Source organism: Manis javanica, chromosome 12, assembly GCF_040802235.1.
Source record: "Manis javanica isolate MJ-LG chromosome 12, MJ_LKY, whole genome shotgun sequence".
NCBI classification, from domain to species: Eukaryota; Metazoa; Chordata; class Mammalia; order Pholidota; family Manidae; genus Manis; species Manis javanica.
This window is the reverse complement of record NC_133167.1, coordinates 1,699,614-1,724,609: the sequence shown is the minus strand read 5'-3', so window position 1 is coordinate 1,724,609 and position 24,996 is coordinate 1,699,614. Positions and strand designations below refer to the sequence as shown.

General features: G+C 53.9%; 1 protein-coding gene across 6 annotated transcripts in view; it reads right to left on the bottom strand.

Annotated features, from left to right (window-relative positions):
- The window catches only part of HDAC4 (histone deacetylase 4), a 281,717-nt gene that overhangs the window by 205,596 nt on the left and 51,125 nt on the right, over positions 1-24,996 (bottom strand). For 2 of the 6 annotated variants that reach the window (XM_073217870.1, XM_073217873.1), the window contains exon 1: positions 4,223-4,352. The exons of the other annotated variants lie outside the window; for them this stretch is intronic. The gene's annotated coding sequence lies outside the window, so the exon portion shown is untranslated. Of the gene's footprint in view, positions 1-4,222; positions 4,353-24,996 lie in introns of those variants that run through there. 6 annotated transcript variants of the gene reach the window in all.

Here is a 24,996-nt window from a genome sequence, read left to right as displayed (position 1 = left end):
TCCCCTTGTGCCCATGGGCACGGGGACTGTCTGTCCCCAACCTATTTAATAGATTAGGAACAACACAGTGAACACGTCTGGCTCTCCGGCAGAAACAGGATTCCGCCTGCGACTTCTGAGGTTGGCGAAAATAAAATGTGAGGAGGCAAATGACTTAGAGCGAAGGTCTTCGTGCTACCGCTGAGGCCCAGCAAAGGGCCGTGGCAAGGTGCGCAGTCCAGGCCCACCCCTTCCCACGTCTCTCTGGAGAGTCCAGTGCCCCCTCCCCGGCTCTCTTGGCAGAGCCCGCCTGCAGAGCAAACACACCTGTCACCACGTCGGCTCGGGCTGAAGACTCGGGAAGCGAGCCTCCAACCTAAGGACCAATGATAAATCGATTTGAAAAGAGCGAGTACAGCCACATTCATTTGTATTTTTTTTTCTTTTTTCTAATACTAATTAGAATTACCAACTGGTGAGTCTCACACATGATGCTCATCTGTAAGTTTCCCAAAGTGGCGACAGGTGTATGGGGAGCTGGGTAGAGAGTTTATCTGGCAAACCTGCATTCTCATTGCATTTTCTGGGCAGTGATAGACAGTCCTTCTCCTGCTCAGCTTTGCTGAGCCAGGGCAGGGGCGCATAGTGGATCTATATGCCCTCCTCTGCGGTATCTGGGTCCCCTGCAAGGCCATGCCAGGGGCAAATCTTTGAGTACCAGGCATGTTGTCCCAGGAAAGGCAGGTGGCAGGATGACACTGCCTTCTGCTCCTTTCCCTTAGAAGCCACTCTGCCAGGGCCCAGAAAGGGGCAGGGCCTGTCCTGTTTGCCTTTGTCTCCTTTTTTGCATTTCTGTACAGGTGACACTATTTCTTGCATGAACTATTTTCAAGACAGAATGCCAAAATAAGTCCTAGAAGTTTCCACATTTGTAGGCAGAATAAATAAGTCAGTTTAGTTTTCAATCATGTCCAAATTATTTGCATATGTGCAGCTTACTTTCACTTAGTTGCTAAATTCTAGCCATCCCCAGACAAATGGACCAATGAAACTTGCACTTGGAGTTTAAATGTATTTATACACACACACACTCACACAGGAACACACACCATTAGGTCCGTGCTGATGAGTCCTCAGCAAACACTTTCCAGACGCTGTCACCTAAACAAGTTTGGGGACACAGCTGTGTCTGCCCTCACCGGCCCTGATTTTAAATAATTTAGGGCAATCATGCATGTGGCAAACGCAGGGAAATACCAAGCCACCAGAATCCAGATGAATGAAGTACCATGGGTAAACTCAGTGACATGGTGACCCCCCCACAGTGGCATCACTCTTTGTCTTCTCGGCTGCCCAGCTTAATGCATGCGGATCATCATATTTAAGTATTTATTTGATGATTCAAGACCTCAGAGAATGCTTCCAACCACAGCCAGTCTTGTTTCTGGAAATTGATGACGGCTCTGGGTTTACAGGGCCTCAGCTCTTCCCTGAAGCCACTTTTCTGCATGAATCCCTAATTTCTGCTTGTTTTCCTATCACTTCCCATCTCTTCATACAGGAAGGCAGGAAAAGGTCAGCCCCTGCAGGGATTCCCAGGGCCCAACAGTCAGACGTGAGCAGGTGACCTGGATCCAGAGGTCAGCGGCTACGACTGAGGGCACTGACTTCCCTCACAGGCATCACCGCCAGGCCCATCGCTGGGTGTCCCCGCCAACGCCTGGCAGTGTTTGACTGATACTGAGCCCAAGCCAAGCGGTCCTGTGGGGGCACACATGTGGACCACACTCAGCCTTGTCTTAGAGTCACCAGGTCAGTACAGAGCTTCTGAGTCACTGTGCAAAACCCAAGTCGGAAAAGACAACCCTTCATTCCAAACAAGCCATGGGACACAGGCTCACAGCAGGGCTGACCAGCGGGGCAGGGTCCCAGGCCCCGCATGTGCCCACCATGTTCCCCTAGCACCACAAGGCTGACAGCAGGACCAAGGCCCTGGGGCACAGTGCAGCCCAGCCCCCGTGCCCAGCTGGTATTAAACAATGATAGGGGAGGAGTGGGGGCACCAAGAGCAAAGGCAGGACCCACCTCCTGAGCCCCAGATGATGACTAGTTTCCCACCCAGCCCCGCACTGGGCGGGGGCCTTCTGGAAGGGGCTTCTGAGATGCATGGGGATGTTTGGGGCATATGGGGAGGGCATGAGCCCTGTGAGTCCTCCTGGTCCCACACCCCGGGCCCAGCATGATGGCAACAGCAGAGGCCCCGAAGTTGTGGGCCTGGGAGCAGCACGATCAGCCCCCCCACAAGTTCACCTGCCCTCAAACCCTCCAGTGACCCCTTCAGGGCCCAGCTGTCAGGTCCTGACATGCTTCGCTTTTGGCATCAGGTACCTGGAAGGGGCTGGAAACTGACACACAGGAAAGGAGGAGCCCTGGGCCCTCAGCCAGGGGCCTGGGGTGGGCTCTGAGCCCCAGGGACTGTCCTCTATCAGGCGGGGTTTGTACCCCAGACCCTCAGGAAAACATGGGGCTTTCAGAAACACAAGAAGGGGTTCTGTTGAGGAACAAAGCACTGCAGAGCCCAAGCCCAAGATATGACAGCGGCCCCCCAGCAATGGGGACCCAGCAGGAGGGGCCCAGAGGGGCAGCGCAGGCAGAGTCAGAGGCTGGAGAGAAAGTGGGCTCCACAGCATCCCAGCAGGTCCCTGGCTCACCTGAGGACATGGTGCTATTGCTCTGCGGGCCTCACGGGACTCAGCATGGATGCTGAACATGTGTTTCGAAATAGTCAAAGGCAAGTTCTGCTCAAGAGAACTGAGGAGAAGCACTACTTACTCAGATAATTTTCTAACAACAACATCTGGTCTGCCAAACACCACTGGGGTGGGTTTTTTTTCAAGTTCTCTTTAGAGCAAACAAAATGCAGCAAGGCTGTTAGCATGTCCGTGTTCCCCCAGGACCAGGCACTAGGAGTGGGAGCCCCCATTTCCACAGCATCTTGCTTTGTAAAGGGCGTGACCTCTGCCCTCCCCTCTGATGTTCACACAAGGGCTGAACACATAAGGCCCAGCAGCAAATGGCCAGCGACGGCCCCACATTGACCCAGAAGCCAAGGCCACATAACCGTGAGCTGGGAGAAGCCAAAGATGGGCCGTCTCCTGTGGTCCTACCCAGGCTGGGCCCCAGCCGCGGCCCCCACCTGCGAGACTCTCGACAATCCTTCACCTCTCTGGGCCTCAGTTTTCTCATTGTGAAACAGCGTTTCTAAAAGTACCTACTTTTATACGTGTGTCTGAGGGTAATGTAGACACTATGGACACATTGAGCGTGGGCCTCGCCCCAGAAAGCACTCCCATGAGCACTGCCTGCCACCTCACAGATGAGAAAGGGAGAATCCTGCAGGGATGCCCGTGCGGGGCTGGAAGGAGCCGTGCGTCTGGCTCTGCCTCTCGGAGCTGGCTCGCCGACGGCACAGGACGACAGGATGGTCAGAGTGGTAGTGAGCACACATTTCCCTAATAAGAATTTAACACTTCCGTAAGGCTGTAGGCAGCCCGGGAGGGAAGGATCACAGCCAAGATTCCTAGGCTGCTGTTTCCAGAGGGTCTTCTTAGCAAACTACAAGATGTGCAGCTCTTGGCAAGATAAGCCACCAGTGGAAAATAACAAAAATGGAGATATTCCTGGTATTTTATTTACAAGAGTAAAGTATGCAACCACCATCCATGGCTGGCTATAGCTTCCAGCTAGGGAGGCACTAAGCTTCTGACTCAGGCGAGTTAGTTTTTCAGGTTTCAAAAGGGCAAAGATTGGTGTTCATGGCATAGTCCATGCAGTGTGACTCCCAGGCCTGTGGGGTCCCGGCAGCCGGCCACCCAGGCACCTGCAGTCAGCCTCCTGAGACCCCAGCCCTGACAGCTGCCGTCCGCCAGCAGTGACCTTCCCAGCTCTGTGCCTGCAGTAGCGAGGCCCCGGCCCTGCCACGAGATCAAGCCCCTTGCCAGCTGACACGCAGTCCCCTTTGTTCTTAAACCCAAACCCTTGTTCTTAAACCCAAGGACCAAGGCCGGCAAAGGGGGGCACGAAGCTGCTGCTCATCCACTCGCTGACCTGCAACATTCTGAGCTGATTCTAGGCAGCACGTCACCAGGTCACTGGGAACAAGGCTCTGCAGTCACACAGCAGAGCAGGGAAAACCCTGTACAACTTTCTGAAAAAAGTCAATTACACCGAATTTGCACTTTACCTTCAGCCAAGGTTTCTGTTTGACCCAGAACCCTCTGGGGCCGGTCCTCGGGGTGTCCGCCTGGAACGCAGGAGAGAGCTCAAGCGGCGCCCTCCCGGCACTCACCGACGAGGAATCCCACACGCTCCGCCCCGACATCTGGTTTCCATTCCATCCCATGTTGTCACATTACATAACAGGCAGATGATACGCGGGGTCGCCGCAAGGCTCAAGGCTTGCCCAGGGAATGCTGTTTACACTCGGGCCCACGAGTGGTCACTGAACCAAATTTAGTGCAGAAGCCACACCATGCCAGGCTAGAACACGGCACCCCGAATAAATGCTCTCGAAAGCAAGAGGCAGGACGGCGCTCTCGGGACTTGTTATTTTACACTGAGCTCCGTCCTAACTTCCCCATCTCATCCCACATTCAAATGTGAGGAAAATGGAAGCTTTCTGCAGCCTGGAGTTACTCCCCCCAGCTTCAGCCTGGAAGAGCTCAGGCAGGCAGGTGCACGCGGGCTGCAGAGGGTCTGAAGAGAAAGAGCCGGGAGCCCCACCAGCGGCAGGGGAGCAGGACCCCGAGGGGAGGGGAAAGGATGATACCGGAGCCTTATCTGGGGAGCAAACCACACCCCTGCCTGCGTGAGAGGCCCTCAGGGCAGGTGTGAGGGATTCGTGCCAACTGGCGACCTGGTGACGCTGGCACGGAAGCCAGGGACCCTTCCATAAGAGTGCTTCCCAGCCACCCGGTCCCAGCCGCCATCTGCCGTTTCGCCCACCCGAGCACAAGGGAGGGTGGCCAGGGCACCCACAGGCCAGCTCAGACATGACATGCAGGGACACAGAGCTTCTCCAAGGCTGTCTGGAGCGGCCCAACCGCTTTGGTCAATAACTACCAGAACCTACAGCGGAGGGGGGAGCCTGGCCCCCGAGGGGCTTCGTGCGGGGTGGAAATCAACCACTAAGACACAGGACCTCTCACTGGCTCGGGGGTCCAGGGCCATCACTCAGCCCCCACGTGAACCGTTCTGCCCTAGGGGATGGGAGGATTTCAAAGTTTTTCTTATCAATACACAGAAGCAGCAAAGCCGACTTGATTGGCAGAAAACCCAGCGAGTCAGGGAGCCTGGGTCTGGTCTGCCTCCCGGTGCTGGGTGGGAGCCCCCGCGTGCTTCCGTCCACTCCTGGCCGGTGCCGCGCCGCAGAGACGGCAAGCACTCAGTCTTGGAGGGACAGCACTAGCGTCCAGGGATGTCAGAGCTCACTCTCCTCGCTGCCCAGGGACAGCAGGCCCCTGTTAGGGGAGAGCGGCATGCAAGGCTGAGCCACAAGAGTTGAACATCCCCGTCCCCGTACGATGTCCCAAGAGGACCGGACGCTCGGGCCAAGGGAGGCCAGGCCCAGCAAGGGCATGAGCAGGGGGCCCCAAAGGGCAAGGGGGTCAGAGCCTTGGGCAGGGCGAGCAGCATGGGCAGCCCCTGCCGCAGGGCAGACCAGGCCAGGAAACGCGTATGGGAGTGAGAGGCCACTGGGATGTCACCGAGCCCCCAGCCGAGGGGAGACAGACTCCAGAAGCCACCCTTAAGCACACTGTCATTCTCCTAATCTGGGGCCCTTCCATGTGGTGGGCTGTTCTGGCCTGTCCTCACCCCATGGGGCCGCTCCCAGCAAGGGGGAGGCCCAGACAAAGTCCCAGGGTGGCCTGCCCAGGGCCAGACATGGATGAAATGGCTTAGCTCCATCCCATGCCCTCTCGCCTACTCCACTCCAGCTCAGCCATCACCACTGGGCCTTCACCAAAGCAGATCCTGACTTTAGTTGGCCTGCACCACATCATCACAGCAACATGGAGCCGAATGCTAAGAAGGCCGTTCACCTATCAGTGGAGACCTACAGCTGTCTTCTCATCGACAGGTCTCTTCAATTGCCTGTGACTTCACATACGAGCATTCAAACGCCCCCTGCACTGTGTGGGCCATGTTCTTATGGACCTTTCCATCTGGGAGCCATCAAGCCAGAAAGAGAGCTCCCAAAACACATAGACAGACACTCTGCCCTCATGAGCAGGGTCCCCACGGAGGTCTGTAGGGCACAGGAGCACTTGTTCGAACGTTAGGATCAACTACAAACTTGTGCTTAAACTACAGAGTGGGAAGGTGGACCCGGCCCTGGAGGAGTGGCTGAGCAGGGACGACCAGAGGCAGCCCCTGCCCCAGGCCGTGCCCACCCACCGTCCGCCAGCCACCTAGGCTGGCCCTCTCTCCCACCCTCTGTGCTGACTCCCCAGGCAAAAGTGTCTGCTTGTTAGTGGACGGCAGGTCGCACTCTCTCATCCCTACTGCCGCCCTCAGGTTTGGGTTTTCCATCTGACTCTGTGAAAGTCCATCTCTATTGGTTGCCAAGGATGGAGGCCACACAAGGCCCTTGCACAAGCAACAAGGAGGACTGGTGGAAAGCCCTGGGCAGCCCCCAGACACGGGAGGACCCCAGGCCTCTGCAGAATGGCAACACCAGGCTTGGAGGCTGCACAAACGTCCAATGTCTGTGGGCCATGCTGGTTGGCCTGCCTGTCTGCCAGGTGAGTGCCAGCTCCTGGGTCTACATGTCCCCAGTTCAGCCACCAGACTCAAAGGGTCGCCTGCCCCAGCCCCAGTGGGAATGTCTCAGAGAGTGGCACCACCACTGGTACTCGTAACCAAGACCAGGCTGTGTTTCCTTGGGGGCGGGGGTGCCCCTCCTATAAAAACAGACAAGAAACCAGTGCCCACTCCAGGCTCCTGAGCCTAAGCCTCATATGAGAACAGCTGACAGGAGCTGCTGGCCTGCGCCAGGGACCAGGTCCCCACCCGGGCTGGGCAGCCTTCCTGGCACACGAGCAGAGAGGCCTGGGGTCACTACCACACTCGCTCTGCTCCGCGCTGCAGCATTTGGCAGCAGCAAGGCCGCCCCAGCGCACGTCACATGTCGCACAGCAGAGAGATGAAGCGTTCTGGGCTAGCGTCAACTGCTGCGGCCCAGACGCTAACACCTAACTCCTGGCTCTTCTTTCTGAACATCCAGGAAGCGTAAAAGCCAGAGCACTAACAGCAAGCTGGAAAGGATTCAGGAAATGAAATGACCCTGAACAGGGAGGACTGGGCAGGAGTGGAGGCCGACACGCGTGAGGAAGGGCCCTGAGGCTACTTCACAGGCGAGGCACATGGGGAGCAGCCTGGCCCCTCTAAAACCCACACCGGGGCTCAGCGTCCTACAGAGCTGCGCATTTCTGTTTTACACAGACGTTTGGCAGCATCCGCTACACTGCACTTCCACACATTCCCACACCCAGCCTTCCTAAAGCCTCCCCCAGGAGGACTCAGCTGCAGCCATCCACTTCCCACGGGTGGATCTGGGCCTGCCCCAAGAATGAAGGGCGCAAATGGGGTTACTTTACAAGTTTCCCCAGAGCACAGACCTCAAGCACTAAGGCCAGGGTGGGAGGCAGTCAGAGAAGTCTGTTCCATAAACATCATGATGAAAACCTGTGGACACAAACATCGCCACCAGATATTTTCAGTTTGGACTCAAGAGACCTCAGCAATGAGAGAAAACTGTCACCATCAAAGGCACCTGGACTCTGCTGTAAGCCCACTGCCACCCTGGTGCACTGCCCCTCGGGGACTCCAGGTGAAGCTGGACGCAGACCCTGCCAGCGGCCCGCAGAGCAGCAGCATGGGACTGCTTACTGCAGCTCCCACAAACACTCCCTCCTAAGTGACGGCGGGGCCATCCCCCTAACCTGTGCCCGGAGCCCCAAGTGCACGTGGGCCAACAAGGCCACTGTCCCCACAGCTGGGAGACACCACCATCCCTTCCGCAAGCCCATTTTCCCAGACAGTGCAGGCTGCAGGCCCTCCTGAGGGTGCCCAGAGTGGCAAACAGCACACACGTGTGCAAGCCTTCACATTTCACTGTGTGAAACGGCCCCTACTGTCCTCCATTCCAAAGCAAACACCTGACGGTATGCAGCTTTGTTATGAAAACCACTCCACTGCTACAAAGAGAGACAAATTCATCCTTTCTCTGTGTGTTCAACTCAATTAAAACTTCCACATCTGCCTTCTATAAAAGCGGAGAACAGCATCTGGGTCCAGGACCTGGCGATTCAGCCAGCATGCCCAGGGTGTGCATGTGGTCTTTCTGGGACCGTCCCCCGGTATGCTCACCGGCCTGCTGCAGGGGACACAGAGATGTCACCAGCCCTCCCTCTGCTCTGTCTCCGCAGCCATCAGCAGTGACCTGGGGCAAGCTACGCTCCTCAGGCTTCTTCACCCGGAGGGAAGGTCCAAACCCCACCCAGGCCTGACTGTGAGGACAGATGCGCCAAAGGCTCCCAAGTGCCCCCTGGTACCCACGCTCCAAGCACTGGACAGCAGGTGCTCCTCACGAGCTGGGTCAAGGTGCAAGGAGCAGAGGAGGCGGCATCCTGGCCATAAGCCTTGGCTGGCCTTGCCCCACACACAGTGGGGGCCCAGGGCTGCAGCTCCAGGAGTTGCTGGCGGTAAGAAGTCCTTTGCTGGGGCAAGTCCTCTGCTCGTGGGGGTGTGAGGAGAGGGGAGGTAAGAAGCTCTGCCCGTGTCTAGCACCCAACCTCTTCCTCTTACCAACATACACATGCTCAGCAGCAGAGTGTGGCCTCTGCTTGAATTCGTTTCATACTTTTAAATACACTCCAGATGGAAACCCACAAAAGCACCCGACAGGACCGGCTGATGTCAGTGTCCCTGCAGCCACCAGGCACGGAGTCCAGCAGTGGGCGCGTGAGGCGCTTGGAGCAGAACCCAGGAGAGGAGCTGCCCTGGGAAAGCTCCACCCTGAACACAGAGCTGCCCAGCTCCGCCTGGGCTGGTTCTGCCCATGTGAGGGGGACATGGCAACAGGCCAGTGACAGTGTGGCCTCTCCAGGGCTGTCATCCCTGCAAGCCCAGGTCTTCAGCCTGCCCGCCTGAAATCACGTACAAGTCTTGTTTCTTGTGAGAACAAACGCCCTCAAGGGAAAGCCCCTTACGCTGGAGACAGAGTAGGCGGGAGAAACCTCTGCGTCTGGCACGGTGGCGGTCAGGTGCTCAAAGCCTCGAGCTGAGTGGGCGGCAGAGTGAGGAAGCCCCGCAGAAGGCCAGGCTCACGGAGGGAGATCTGCAGGGCAAGGGCTCGGAGGCCAGGCAGGAGGGGATGGACCGCAGCCCCCACAGGAGAAGCTGGCCACAGCTCGATGCCTTCTTGCCCAGGCCTGGCGCCGGCTGGGAGGGGGCAAATCAGAGAGAAGATCCCCTGGGAGTCCACACCCACAGATTGCCTTGCAGTGGTTGGGGGAGCCCAGGCAGCCCCCAAGACCAGACGAACAGCATGGCAAATGCACCCTGAAGCGCATCCCAAGGGTGGGCACCCAGGCCTGGGCCACCCAGCACCTCAGAAACAGATGGCCTCCCTGGATGAGCACGCTACCCACCCTGGGAAAGGGTCCATAAAATGCTGTAAGGGCAGAAAATTACAATCAAAAGTCACAAAATGGGGGGAAATGTCCAGGCAGTGGAAGTCAGGCCAGGACAGACTTCACTTACAGGAAAACCTAATCTGACCACAAATAACATCTCAGAAGTAGGCTTGAAAATAGGGCCTTCAAGGAGCAGCGTCCACTCAGCGACTGCAGCACCTGGGCCCCCACCTCTTCGTGCCTCAGTTTCCTTCTACCAAAGCTCGCCTGTGACGGCAAGACCTTCCCCAGAGGAACACATGAGGGCTGAGTGAAGTTCCATGTGTCCCTGTTATTGCTACTGTCAAAATGGTCAGGCACATCTGAAAATGATCCTATTAGAATGCATAGAAATAAAGACTGTATTAATTAAAATGAGCGAAATAATCAGTGTGACAGAGCTGAAGAGGGAATTGGTGAACAACAAAACAGCACTAAGGAAATGACCCAGATGCGACCCAGAGGGACGAGCCGGAAGGCGTGGGGAGCTGGGGGCAGCTCCCCACACACCCAGAGTTCCCAGAAGAAAGAAGTGGGACAAAGGAGAGGCTCCTGGGAAGAGAGGCACACTGCTCAGTCAGTGGTGCTGGGACAACAGGTGACCACCCGGGGGAAGATAGAATTAGGTCCAATCCTAACACCCACACAGGATTAACTCCACATGGACCAGGGGCCTCACTGCAAAGAGTGAAGCCAAGCAAGCCCCAGAGGGCTGCGGGGGAGCTCCACTTCAGCAGGGAGCAGAGGAAGGGCTGCTAACAGTGATTCAAACTCCAGATGCAGTTAAAAAAAGAAAGAAATCATAAGTCTGAATGGGGGGTGGGAGCACAGGGGTGGCACCTGGGGGGCTACATGGCAAAAGAACAGAAGTAGTGCCATAAAGAGTTCAAGACATAGCTGATGAACTGGGAGGAAGTATCTGTAACATATCTCTGACAAAAGCTACTATCTGTGATATAGAAGAACTCAAAAAAGAAGACCAAAATCCTGACAGAAACAGGCCAAAGGCATAAAGATAGAACACAGCCCATATACCAAGATACCACTTCTTAGCCAGCAGTTTTGCAAAAAGGAACCTCCTCTGCCTTCTCACTGGTGTGGAAACAGGCGCTCAAAGGTCACTCACTGGTGGGAACGCTAAGTGGTACAAGGCTCCCAGCAGGGAAATCTGGCAAAATCTAACAATTATCTATCTGCTTATCTTTGGATAGAAATCACTTCTATAAACAAATCTGACCATACAAGCCCCACAACAAAAAGGTGTGCAGACGTGAGGTCATTCACTGAGCACCTTTCCCAAGGACGGGTGCTGGACTCGGCCAGGGGAGCCCCATGCAGGGTCTGAGTGGCTTCCAGGACCTGCTCAAGCCAAGGGCAAATGTGCTGCCTACAGGATGTCTCTGTTGTACAAGGAAGGTGAAGTTGTACATGGATTTGTTCCTTTGTCCAAAAGGCAACTCAGAGGGTGGGGCACAGTGGGGGAAGGACAAAGGCTTGGCAGGGTCAGGGAACCCCCAAGTCTAGTTTCTTATGTGGTTCTGGCTGAGGAACCGCACTCATGCCTCACATATTCGTAACATGAAAATAAAGTTATTAAGTGTAAGGAGGGGGAAAACACTCTAAAATGAAATACAAACAAACAAATGAATAAACCACATCTGAAAAGAACAACACAACCACACTGGGGTGGTAAGACTACCTACCCCATGTAGCTTTGGGAAACGGTATTCGGACGACACATGGACTTTACACCCCACACAAATACTGAACTCGGGTTAGTGGGCTGCTTCTGCACGGAGAATACCCATTTCTCTCGGAGCATTCCAGGATTGAGCAGATCAGTGACATATCATGGAGCCTGGGCGCTAAGCTTCACTGTCAGAGGGCAGGTAACAGGGATGGGAAAGGGAAAGCGCAGTCACGGACGTGGGAATGCGACTGAAGTTCCGTGTGTGTATGGGGCTTACATGGACACAACAGACCTGGATGGTATGTGCATGCACACATGTGCACACATCCATTTCCGACCTCTTGTCTGCTGAGGGGGTCTAGAGCTTGCTTCCTAAATACTAGCCCCAAATAAAAGGAGCCAGGCTTCCTTGGAGACACAGCAGGCTTGAGGGAAGGGCAGACCCGCTCAGTGTACTGGAGTAAAGATTGCACCCAGGGCTGGGGACTGGCCAGAGCAGCCAGCTGAAGGGGCTTCCCTCTGCCAGGCCAGGATGACATGGGACCAAAAGGATCATGAGCGTAGGAGATTACAACCCAGGCAATCAGATCAGAATCCAAGAGTCCTAACTAGTGTGAATAAGTCAACAAAGAAATAAGCATATAAAGGAGAGAAAGATGACAGTTCTTCCTTACAGGAGGAAGCCGACTACTGAATGGAAAAGATCGATAGGCCTAGTAACTCCCCACCCAGCTACCATCTTCACACAACAGACTGAGGCCAGAGCCGTCCAGGATGCGAAAACGAGGGGCCCCGTTCATGGAGCACAGGCTATTGGCGCAGCCCCACAGCATCTCCCACAAGACACAGGCTCATCACAAAGCAGAGAACAGTAACTGTACTGCACAGAAACCTGGCACCCCCAGGAATGGGGCAGACGACGGGCAAACCCAGATGTGATGTGCCAAGCACACAGCACTGCGGCCGCGAGCACCAGCCCAAAGGCAGCACTTGAATCTAGTCATGAGGGACATGGGGAAACCCCAAATGGAGGCACCTTTTACAAAGTAACTGCCTTGTAGTCTTCTAAAGTTTCATGTCACGAAACATACAGACTACAAGGCTGCTCCGTGTTAAGGAGACTTGGGGACATAACCACTGCATGCCACGCAGGACCTGGAATCTTCTCTTGAGATAAAAGGTGGCGAGATACAACTGGCACAGAATCAATCGCAAGGCCTGGGGCTAGTGAACACTGGTGCGCCGTGGCATCGTCTGACTTTGCTCACTGCTGCGTGGCCCTTCCTTGGGGCCCATTAGCTAGGGGGAGCTCATTCTGACCACTAACTTTTAAATGGTCCTGAAAAAATCACTTTACAAATAAATATGTACAGTAATTCTTGGTACTATTACAGCTTTTCTGTGAATCTGAAACTACAGGAAAACAGAAAGTTAAAAGGGAGCCAGGCAGAGGAGGGAGCTGCCCGAGTTCCTGGAGAGCACACCAGCGCTCCCACGGGGGGCCCGTAGTGCCCAGCCCCACCCCAGTCCCAGGCAGGGGCCCTTGGAAGACCCTGATGCATGGGTACCAGAAAACACACAGAAGGTTCACAAAGCCACGTCTGAGGGCAGCCACATCTAAAAACATGCCTCGCTGCCGTCCACAGGAAGAACCAGCCAGTTGTGAAAACTCAAAAGGCGGATTTCTTTCTAAACACCACTGAAAGCAGACAGTTACAGCCACAGATAAACGCGAATCACTGTCCAAAAGTTTTGCTATTAAAAAAATCATAAAAATATACAGTATGATTCCATTAATATAAAGTTCAAGAACATGAAAACTAAAGTCATACTGTTGAGGGACATGTACATATAAATTTTTGTAAAGTCATGGAAAATCAGCAACTATGTGCAAGCCCTGACCGCGGCCTCTGCCTCGCAGCAGGGTGTGCACGCGGTGCCATCGGTGCCACTTCCCTTCTTGGAATGATGTCCACAGGGTCTGTGGATTCTTTAGTGGGTAAAATATTTCATAACTAGACTTTACAATAAATGTGTGGAAAAAAATCAAGAGACTGAATAAAGTGGGCTGAGAAAGTAATAAACCAATGCAATAAATAACTTTGGAGAGATGGAATGGAATGCTGAGCTCCACCAGCTTACGAGAGATGATACCCGGTCCTCATGTGAATAGGAGATGAGGACACACGGTCTCTGAGGCTCTCGTTATGCAGAAACCTGGAGTTTTATGTGACCAAGGATACCTACTTCAATATTTAACTTTTCTATTAGTTATTGGCAAATACAAAACAGACTGATTATAGGCTTCCTATAATTTACGAATTTACCCAGTCTGTTTGATCCCTTCATGTGAACCTGTTTTGGCTTTTCACGCCCTAGCGCCCGTTGGCATCTCAAACGATGCTGAGAAGGCGGGCCGCGGACTCAGTTCTGTTCGTGCAAGGCCCTAGAGGTTCCCAGCCGTGAAAATGGTTTGTTTCTGCTTCGCCATAATCCTTAACCTACTGACATAAATTATGTACTTCCTTCTGATTCAGGGGTTTCTTAATGAAAACTGGAGTAGTTATTTATCCCATCCTTGTTGTGTTACACATTCTCCCATATTTGCAAGAATTCCATAGCTTTCCTTTAAAACAACATTCCTGCAGAAATCTCCTGGCAGTGAGTAACTGTAATGTGCTCTCGTGATCTCCCTGGTGTTCTGCTTAGACCCTCATAGCTCTCTGCTCATAAGTAAAAGCCACTTACAATTTTTGCTTTATTGTTGTCTCCAACAGGTTCTAGAACGAAGGCACTCTGAGCTCATAAAATCAGGTAACATTTTTCCAGGTTTACAAGCTATCCTGAAGAGGACTGACACTGCCTAAACTCTAGGGGAAACTGAGTCACCCCCAAGGCACTGGTTGGTGCTTTTGCTCAGTTGGGTCCTTTACCAACAAGTCCCACATCCATAAAGTTCTTCTTAGTGACCGCTCGTTTCTTCATGGCAGAGAAAACGCTTTTCTTCGGTGTGAGCAGGCATTTCCTGATCATGTGCTCTGGCTGACTTCTGACTGGGGCCGTCAAACTGCATCTCAATGCCGGGGAAGATCAGGGGGTGCTTTCCGGGCTTTTCATGCCGTGCCTTTCTTCCAGGCGACCCTCTCTTTGGTTTCTTCGGAAGCCCGACTGTTTGCGCTGCACACAGGTTGCTTCTGTCCTGCCGCTGACAGGAGCCCACACCTCCAGGCTGAGCTCTGCCCCGGGACCGATGCCTCCATAAGCCTCGGACACCCTCTCATCCAGGTGCAGGCAGTCCAGGGAGGCTGTGTTGAAATTTTCTAAGAACAGTGTGACTTCTCACTTTTGTGGTAAAACAAAAAAATACAAGCTTTGCTTATTGAGAACGTTTCTACCTCAACTTCTAACTGGATGGCTTTTCTTCTTTGCCCTGAGACTTGTCCAGGCTCCTCCTGTTGGTTTTCTTTACCACTGAGCACTCTTAACCTGTCATCATTTATTTTTGGCATGGCCATTTGTTCGGACAGTTTAGGTCCAGATGTGGCATTCTAAAGATACGCACTAGCCTACTGTCTTCCCAAAAGCTGGCCTTTTTGCAAAATGACACGTTAAATGAGAACAAAAATTCTAGCAAATTCATTCTTCATCAAGTAGAATTTATTTACATAATAAGCCATAGCAAGTTATAATTAAATGTAACATAAATATAATACATAAGCCATTCAGTCATTTTAAATAGCTGCATCTCCCAGTGAGCGGTGCCTGTGGGCTGGAGGGTGCTGTCACTTGCCCTCAGCTTCTGCCATCCTTGAGGACCGCCTGCCCACTGAGGTGGAACCACAGAGAAGCCCTGCTCCCACAGGTGCACACCTCACCCCTGATTACAGCAACACTTCACGCCTCTTCAGCCTCCTCAGGGCCTGAGGATCACAACCACGCACAAAGTTTTTTTAAGTGCTTCTAGCAAATACATGCACGTCGACACCAGACGGCTTGGAGCAGCAGCCCTCAAGACCTTCAGTCTCAGGGCCTCTCTGTCCTGGTTAAAATCACCGAGGAGCTTTTGTTCATGGGGCTATCCCTACCAACACTTACCACACGAGAAGTTAAAACTCAGAATACTTAAAAATACTCAATTCATTTAAAAGAAACCATGAATGTCATTGAACGTTAACGTAAGCTACCTGTCTTTAGGAAGAACTTAAGCACCTTTTCCAAACACAAAGCAAAAAAAAGAGTGAGCAGGTGGCTGCCTGGCTCTGCAGGGCTGGGCTCAGAGGCGGTGGTCAGCGGGCCGCCACATCTGTTCCCAGGCCCCGGCTGCGGTGGCAGGTTGTTGAGGTGGGAGTGAGGAGGAAATCTGCATCCCAGAGATGCGGCTGGAAAGGCGGCATCTTCAAGGCCTTTGCAGATAACTGCAGGTCATCCCCCTTGATGCCATGTGTGTGCCGGGCCAGCGGCAGTACAGTCAGCATGGCGCGGCTGTAAGCCCTGCACGCTGGGGCGCAGCAGCACCTGCGCCACTAGGGGACCGCAAGCACAGGAGTCTGTGCCACCGAGACACAGGCATGTAGAAGGCGCTGCCTCACAGAGATTTCCCCCATGGCGACATGTGTCACCAGACCACGCGCAGTGGACACGTGCTCCGGAATTCTAACGATCGCTTGAAAGCTGGAATATCACCACTGGTGATGCTCTGTCAGCTGCTTTCCTTAAAGTGACAGCCTAACTTCATTTTGGGGAAAACATCTGGCAGCTACTCAAGTCTGAATTGCCACCATTTATCTGTAAGTTCTTTCAAGTTAAAGTGGTGGCCCACGAAGAACATGGTTTGTTCAGCTGGCCACCTGGTTGCCTGGAGCTCTCCACGGGGACCACCCTGTACCAGAACAGAAGCACACATGGCCACATGGAACACTACACAGACGTGTGCCTCCAGGGTTAAAGAAAGTGACTATAATGATCATGCCTCATGCAGAGAATGGGACTGGCTTTCTCACACACAAGCCGCATGGTGAGGAGCCCACTGCCTGCCAGCAGCGTCTGGGCCCAGGCCTGGAATCTGTGGGGCGCCAGCAGTTTCACCCACTGCTGGTTTCCAGAGAGCAGCGTCTCAGAACCCTACAAGCACAGCTATTGCCTACAGACCGTCTGAAAGGTCTGAGACCCCAGAGGCCTTGGGGTACACCTTGAGCACCATTCACTTAGAAGTACGATAAAGCAGTAACAGACAGTTGACTCTTTAACATGTGTATGAACTGCATGGTACACTTACATGCAGTTTTTTCAATAAACATATTGGAAAAATTTTTGGAGCTGTGTAACAATCTGAAAAACCATTTACTTTTCTTTGGGTTACTTTATTATAAGAATATAGTATAGAAGACAAATCAAATATGTGTTCATTGACTTTATGTTATTGGCAAGGCTTCTGGCCAACAGCAGGCTGTCAGCAAAGATTTTGGGGAGTCAAAAGTTATACTCAGATGTTTGGTGGTGGGTGGGGTCGACATCCCTAACCCCCGCCTTGCTCAGAGTCAAGTGTGTACTTATTACTTATTAGCATAATATACCCCCAAAGGAGTAAAACATCACAAGTCTCAGAATGAAATTAAAAGAAAACTGCACCAGCTTAAGGCAAAGATTGTTTATAAAAGAAAATGGAGGTTTTCATCCATACTGCCTGGATGGGGCACACCTTGAGCGAGTAAAGATCAAGCTAATTTCCTTTTTAACAAGGTTATTCCATAAGACCCTAGCCATGCCACAGCTCCACAGGGAAAGCTCTTGGCACTAAGACCTATGAAGAGCCAGCTCTGGGCCTGCTGGAGGGTGAGACAGCCGTGGGGAGGTGCCTCTCTGCCCTCCCAGGGAAGAAGCCATGGGCGTATTGACCCCACCTGCCCAGCTCTGTCCTCTCTGGAAACAGGGGCCCCATAACCTCCACCCACGGGTCGCATCAGGGCCACCTTCCAGTCGGCCACATATCATCTCGGCTGAAACCACAGTGGTTCAGCCCCCAGCTCTGCCCTGCCAGGGAGCCTGCGGTCACTGTGCCCCTCCCATGGTCACGTTACACAGAGCAGACACAAGCGTGCTGTGAACACTCAGACGGCACTCCCCAACCAACCCCCAAAGCCTTCATCAAACTCAGAACACATCTCCTCTCAGGGCGCCGTACACCCTGCTTCACCCTCTCAGTGCACCTGACCTCACGCTGGGTGGCAGTGAGGCTGCAGGCAGTGCCATGCAAGGCCTAGGAGCACAAGGTGCCTGCATGATTCCTTGGGGAAGCGACTCCCTTCCTCACGGACTCAGTTTTCTCATCTGCACCGTGGAGCCACAGTAGGGATAGCCACCTACCCTGGGATGTTGTCAGAATTGCACCTGGGAACGCACACAGCTGACCCTCTGAATGCTTGCCTAGTGTTTGACCTCCAACCAGCGCCGGGGGCTCACCTGCAGCTCCCAGTGCTGAGGACTGGCTGGCACATGGCAGAGGCTCAGCCCATGTCCGCCTCTGACTGAACCAGCGGGATGGTGAGCAGGGACAGATGCACTCTGCAGTCCCCACCCTGCCTTAGCACAGGCCCCCTACCTCCCAACAGAAGGCCCGGCCTTTCTCTCAGCCCAGCCCCACACCTGAGCTGGAGAAATGATGACACCGATCTCTGCCCCCAGCACCAGGCAGGCCCTGTGGGTCTCTGCTGTCTGTCCCTTCTACGGCTATGGGGCACGGGCCGCCAGCCCTGCTACCTGGCATTACAGTATTATTTACTGCAGAATAAAACATTCAAGTCCCATTAATTGAGGACTTTTAACTACTGAAATGTTATGGAGCGGTTAAAAATACCAATTGGTGATACAATGCATGTAACAGGTACACATATAGACAGATACCCGCACATGCACACATACATCCCACTGGAGAACCTAGACAAAACTCTGTGGGTTTTCTCAGAATGGGGCCCCACTCAGCTAGGTGTGGTCTGGGGGATTATGGGGTTGGGGGTTCCTTTCTACACCTTTTGGCATTGTCTGAACATAAGTGGAGACTATAACTCAACTTTTAAAATCAGGAGGAGGGGAGTATTTTTCCTATTTATTAAATAAATTGCTTCTATGAAAACAAAATCAATACCATAAATCTGGCCAATTCTCTGAGAGCCTGTTTCGTGGGGGAACTGGTGCTGGGCGCCAGGCTGAATCAGACAGAGGTGCAAGCTCAGTTTCTGCCTTCCTTTAACTCAGGCCAGTGAAAGCGGGGAGGAGGCCCACACCCCAGGCTTCTCCCGTCCCCTCCAGCCTGGAAAGAGGGGTGGGGAGAGCTGGGGGCTCTGGAAGCACTGGGAAGAGGGCTAGTGGACACAGGGACTGGGAAAGAAGGCACTGGGGACAGCTGGGGCTCACACCCCAGGAAACGCCTGCCTCCGCAGCAAAGCAGTGTCACTAAACTTGCTTTTTAAACAGACCAGAACGTGGATTTGCTCTTCAAATGTTTAAGCTACCAGAAACAGTGGAAGTCTCAGCATGAAACATATCCTTTGGAGCTTCCCTGTAACCCAACTACACACAGTGTATCTGAATGGGATGCACACACAGTGGGGGGCATCGGCTAAGCACTGAGGAAGCTAAGGTCACTTTTAAAATGCAAAAGAGTGACACAGCTCAAAGAATGAAATCGGGTATCAGCTAAGAGAAAAGGAAACAATGGCTGTAGCATAACAACAGGAAACTTCGAGTATCTGAGGAATGTTTTCAAATACAAAGTACTCGGATGATTACGAGTTTTAAACCCAGGGAGAACATACAAGGGCAAAAACTGAACCATAATTAACTGAAAGGCAGCCCTGAGGCAGCACACCAGAGAACCGATCCACTACATCCTAGCCAGTGCGGACGGGTGTGGAAAACGAGATCTGCACTGCATTCTCCGAGACAGAAAGGTTGCTAAAAGAATGAACATTAATAGCAAAAGAACCATAGCAATTTGGGTCTTTAAGTAGTTTCAATTAAATACAAGAAGAGCAATATTTAAACTCACTTAAATAAAATAAGTAAATCCTGTAACGAATAAATGGAGTTCCGTGCACAGCACACACCCATGTATCTGCTCTGGCAGGGGCGAGGCCGTGGTGGGTGTGCAGGCACACTGCAGCTCCGCCCCTCGACAGCTCCTCCAACAATGTAGTGGTCACCACACCCCAGGTCCCTGGGAAGATACTGAGCAGGTTTCCATGCAGACAAGCTGCCGGTCGGCATCAACAGTGAACCTAAGCTGATCTACACCTGCTCTGAGTTCTGCAGAAAGCACGTCAGCCATTCTCCAACTCTCCATCTCTAGAAAGATAGGCAAAATAGACAGGGGTGCCAACTTAGGGACACAGTGGCAAGGACTAGAGCCAGAGAAGGAGAAACTGGAATCGTGGCTGCAACATCCCAGTTTAGGAAGAGCAAGATCTATAGTGACCTGGGACTGTAGCTCATAATGCTTCAAAGAAAACCTTTAAAAGGCCACATCCCATTCACCAAATGGTGCTGGGACAGCTGGATCTCCACATAGAATGAAGCTGGACCCCTACTTCATTCCATATACAAAAATGAACTCAAAATAGATCAACAACTTAAATAAGTATAAGAGCTAAAACCATAAAACTCTTGGAAGAAAACAGGAGAATCTCCATGACTGAGGATTCGGTGACAGGTTCTCAGACGTGACACGAGGACGGCAACGAAAGGAAAAGGCAGATGCACTGGCCTTCATCACGACTAATGGCTTGTGTGCATCAAAGGGTGCAGAGAGTGGACAAGACAATCCGCGGGACGGGAGGAAACATCTGCAAAGACACACCCAGGGTGCACAGAGAACTCCGACACTCAGCAAGACAACAAACAGCCCAACTGAAAGACAAGCAAAGGGCCACACAGACATTTCTCCAAAGATCTACAAATAGCCAACAAGCACATGAGAAAATGCTCAGTTCATTAGACATCGGGGAAATGCAAATTAAAACCATAATCAGACACTGCTTCACATTCCCGGAATGACTATCATTCAAAAAATGAAAAAAAAGGGAAAATGACAAGTATCAGTTGAGGATACAGAGAAATCAAAAAACACTCTCGTTGTGCTGGAGCAAGTGTAAAATGGTGCCGTCTCTGTGGAAAAAAGTTTAGTGGTTTTTCAAAAGTTTAATATCAAATTACCATACAACCCAGCAATTCTACCCCTAGATATTTACCCGAAAGATTTTAAAGCAGGGACTCAAACAAATACCGGCACACCTATGTCTGTGACAGAATCATTCACAGCAGCTGAAGGGCGGAAACAACCCAGCTGCCCATCAGTGGGTGAATGGGTCCGTAAAATGTGGGCTATACGTGTCGTGGAGTATTTAGCCTTAAAAATAGGGAGGAAATACTGACATATGCTACAGCGTGGATGAACCATGGGCAATTAGCCAGACACAGAAGGATAAATATTTAATGATTCCACCCACGTGAGATACCTGGGATGGACACATTGACAGACAAAAAGTGGTTAGATGTTGCTCGGGGCTGAGAGGAGGGGGGCGTGGGGCGTGGGTGTTTAATGGGGACAGTGTTTGTATGGGAAGATGAAAGAGTCCTAGAAATAGATGATGATGACGATTACACAACACTGTAAATGTACTTAATGCCACTGAACTGTACACTTAAAAAATGACTAAAATGGTCAATGTAGTTATTTACATTTTGCGACATTAAAATGAGGCATGGTGAACAAAGAAATTGGTAAGTAATAGCCAAGGGTCAAAGGAGAATAAGGAACTGCTGTATTAATGGACATAGAATAATCTTCAGAACATGCACATGCAGAAAGCAAGAGAGCGGGAAAAGCTATCAAGGGCAGGGCGCTTTTAAAACCTGTCTGATGTGCTAGAGGGCTCCCAGGAGTTTCCACTGAGTGCCCAGCGAGGCCAGTGGCTGCCCCCTCTCCCTCTGCAGAGCCCCACAGCCGCAGAGCGTGAACTATCCCCATGGGGCTGAGGAGGTGAGCGGCCCCGTGCCAGCCTTGCCCACACGGGACACGCTCCCCGTCACACTCCTCAAGAGAAGCACCACATGGCCCAGACTCCACCTTCTTAAGCCCTCCAAGTTCAAGGCACGACACAGACCACATCACTCACTAACGGTTCCCAGCAATCTGCACCTGCTTCTGGAAAACACCACGCTTTGAGCCTAACGACTAACTCACGGCCTTCCTGAAGAGACATCTCAGGGCCGCTGATGCACAGGGCCCCGGGGAGGCCACAGGAGCCGGTCTCGGCTGCGTCCTGCCAGCCAGCAGGTGTGTGGCGCACTCAGCCACACCGCCCCTGCCTGTAATAGGAGGGCACCTACCCCACTCAGACAAGCCAGGGGCTAAGCAAGGCTCCTCCCGGAGGGACGGGGACACCACAGAGGGCGCACTGGGTCCGGACACCTGCTCTCTGACCACGCTGTGGAGCCCTGGAGCTCTGGAGCAAGCCTCACCTCTGCTGCCGCGTGGAAGAGGGCAGGCTCTTCTCAACGGCACACAGAAGCTAATATTACCAACGCCTCGGATGTGTTTCTTATTCACGGATCCTACTTAAATTCACGGCCCTTACCACAGCTTGTGTGCACAGGAGGGCCAACACGCTGCGACTAAAGATCCTGACATCAGACTACCAGCTCAGCTCCCTGCCTGGGCATGGACTTGGCCTTGGGGCTGCTGTTCTACCCACAGGGGGAAGTGTGCCTGGGTCACAGGATGGGATTCTGAACATGGGGCCTCGACACAACTCCCCACAGCATGTCCTGCTCCCCGCGGGCGCCCGGAAACTAGAGCAGCCTGGAGACCCCTCCTGTTTCTGCCAGCGAGCATCACAGGCCCCCGGACGGCTATGCACTGCCTTCCTCCTGCTTAGCCTGCATGCCACCACCCCAGACAGCCATCCTTCCTCCTCCTGGAGGCCCCATCCACAAGGCCCACCCTCGGCCTTGGCCGGATGCCGCCCTCTAGGGCAGTCACGTCCCGGGCCCACTCAGAACGCAAGCTCCTTGAAGATGCCCTGGAAGCCTGACTTGGCCTGGTCCACCTGCAGTGGATGACCACGGCTCGCCAGAGCCACCCACAGGGACCAGACACCCAAGGCCCTCGTACTAATGCCACCAGAGCCGCAGGGCCCTTCCAGTCAGCCCCAGCCACACGCGCTCACAGGGCGTGAGGGTGGCGGTTCTGCCTCTGGCCTGCGTGATGACGCAGCAGAGCCCTGCAGGGGCGCCTCAGACGGAAACGGTTCTACAGAAAAAGGCCAGGACGGGTTCAGCCCACGGACTCTAACGATCTCACACGCCACGCCGACGAAGAGGTCTGACGACGAGTCTGAGAGGACGCTACAGGGAGCCTGGGGCTCCGACAGCGAGGGCCGGGCGCACAGCCCCCGGCTTCCCCAGGGGCTGAATCCTCAGCGCAGGGCCTGGCGACAGCAGCACAGGCCCACGGGAGATGCCGGATCAGGATGACGGGGGCCTGGGAGGAGGAAGCGCGTTTCGGTAACGAATCCCATGTGCGCCCGCCCTCCACTTCCAAGGACGGAATGTGCCTTGCCAGGCTGAGTGCCCTCTGGGAAGGGCTTTGGCATGAGCAGAAAGGCGCCGGCTCCTTCATTTCCAGCTGCCCCTGCAGCTTCGAGGGCAGGCCAGGGCTGGCTGAGCTTCAGGAACTGGGGGCTGGGCTCGGCCTTCATGCCTGGTCCGGACAACCAGGGGTTTATGACGACCGCCTGACGCAAGAGCTCCCGAAGCCGCATGCCAGAAGTGAACCAGGTGCGGAGGAATTCTTTTTAAGAAACTACTTGGCAGTCGCTGCCCTGAAAGCCTGAGCTGTAAGCTGAGCTCTGCCTCCACACCCCAGGCGCAGGGAAACAGCAGCATGTCCAGGACTCACAGGCCCAGGGGGCAAAGTCAGGCACTGTCAGGCAGAGTGCAGGGCGGGGGCCAGAACGGGGTGGGGGGGCGTTGGGGTGGAGTCCTGCCCCTCCCACCCCCATCCCGGCCACATCTGCCCGGACAGACACCAGGGGTGTGCACACACCCTCTCCAGCCCTCATTCTCACCAAGGGGACTCTGCCAGCTGTGCAGACCCTGCAGGCAAGCTCTCCTATTGAAGTGATGGGGGTCTCGATCTTTTGCCATCTGTTTTAAAATCCAACTCTTGAGAAAGGGGAATTACCGTTTACAGTCACTAATTAGCAAAAAGTTAAAAGATACGAAAGAAGTCTGGTCCCGGTTCCAACCTCAGCGCTGCAGGGCTTCAGAGGGCCGGGTCGTGCACCCGAGGGCAGGGGACCATGGCTACCTGGCTTCCCTGCGGGCCCCTCCTCTCGCCTCCCATGCCCCCCATTTGTGCTGCCTGGACAGCAGCTCCGGGTGGGGACCATCTGGCCCAAGCAGGCAGGCAGCTCTCAGCTGGTGGGGAGGCTAACATGCCAGCACCTTGGCTCAAATCTGCTTTGAGAAATGATGTCAATGTCACTCTGAAATCCCAAATGCTGAAGGGCACAGGGTTTTTGTAGTCATCCGAAAGGGCCTGTGTCTGACAAGGGTACTACAAGGAAACATGAAGATGTTCTGGGACTGGGCCTGGGCGTTAGGGACTCCGGCTCCTGAGATGACAGAGACAGCTGGTACCCTGGTGGCCAGGCCCTGGGCTACATGCCTGCCTCATGTGACCTTCACACCACACCTACCAGGGCCCTTGGGTCCTCATCTCTCAGAAGGAAGCAGAGCCCAGAGGAAGGGTCTCTGGTGACTCAGGGAGGGGCCACGGGGAGCCAGCCGGTGCACTTCCAGAGGCCACACATGGAAAGCAAAGGGGAAAGAGGAGGGCGCTGTATGTGGCCCAAGTGCCCGCAGACCCGGTCACTGTAGCCAGACCCCCTCACCCATTACCACTGCACCACCCATTCTGCTTTCTGGTCCTAGTGCCTGTGAGGGGGACGCTCAGAAGGGGAGACAGCAGCTGCAAAAGGGGGGTCCTCTCATGCTAAGCTTGCTGGGGCGTCTGACCCAAAGGGACCGTGCATGGCTCTGCAGTCTCACCCCTGCAGCGCTGCCAGGGGAGGGCACCACCTCCTCAGTCCCTACTCAAGGACCACTACCTCTCAACCAGCCCAGATGTGAGGCCACAGGCCACACTCATCAGCGTGCTTGCAGCAGAGCTGCCCAGGCAGGCCTGGCACTGGCTTGGGCACCTCCCAGGCCACAGATGGGGGCTCAGCTGAGGGGGCCATGGCTACCTGGGTCCAGCATCCCGAGGCTGTGGGGGGATGGAAGGCCTCGGCCCTTTCTCCCCAAGGCACCCTGAGCCAGGACAGGAGACACCCTCAGAGCATGAGCAAGCAGAGCAGGTGGTAGCTGCTCTTCTGTCTATTCCAGAGGCCAGACCAAGGACCACTGGGAACACTGGCCAGCTGCCTGCAAACAGGCCTCGGTGCCCCCGGACACACAGCAGGGAGAAGCAGAGGGAAACAGGAAGGCCTGAGCCCCGGCCCTCCACAACCGCCACTCTGCAGGGCGCTCAGA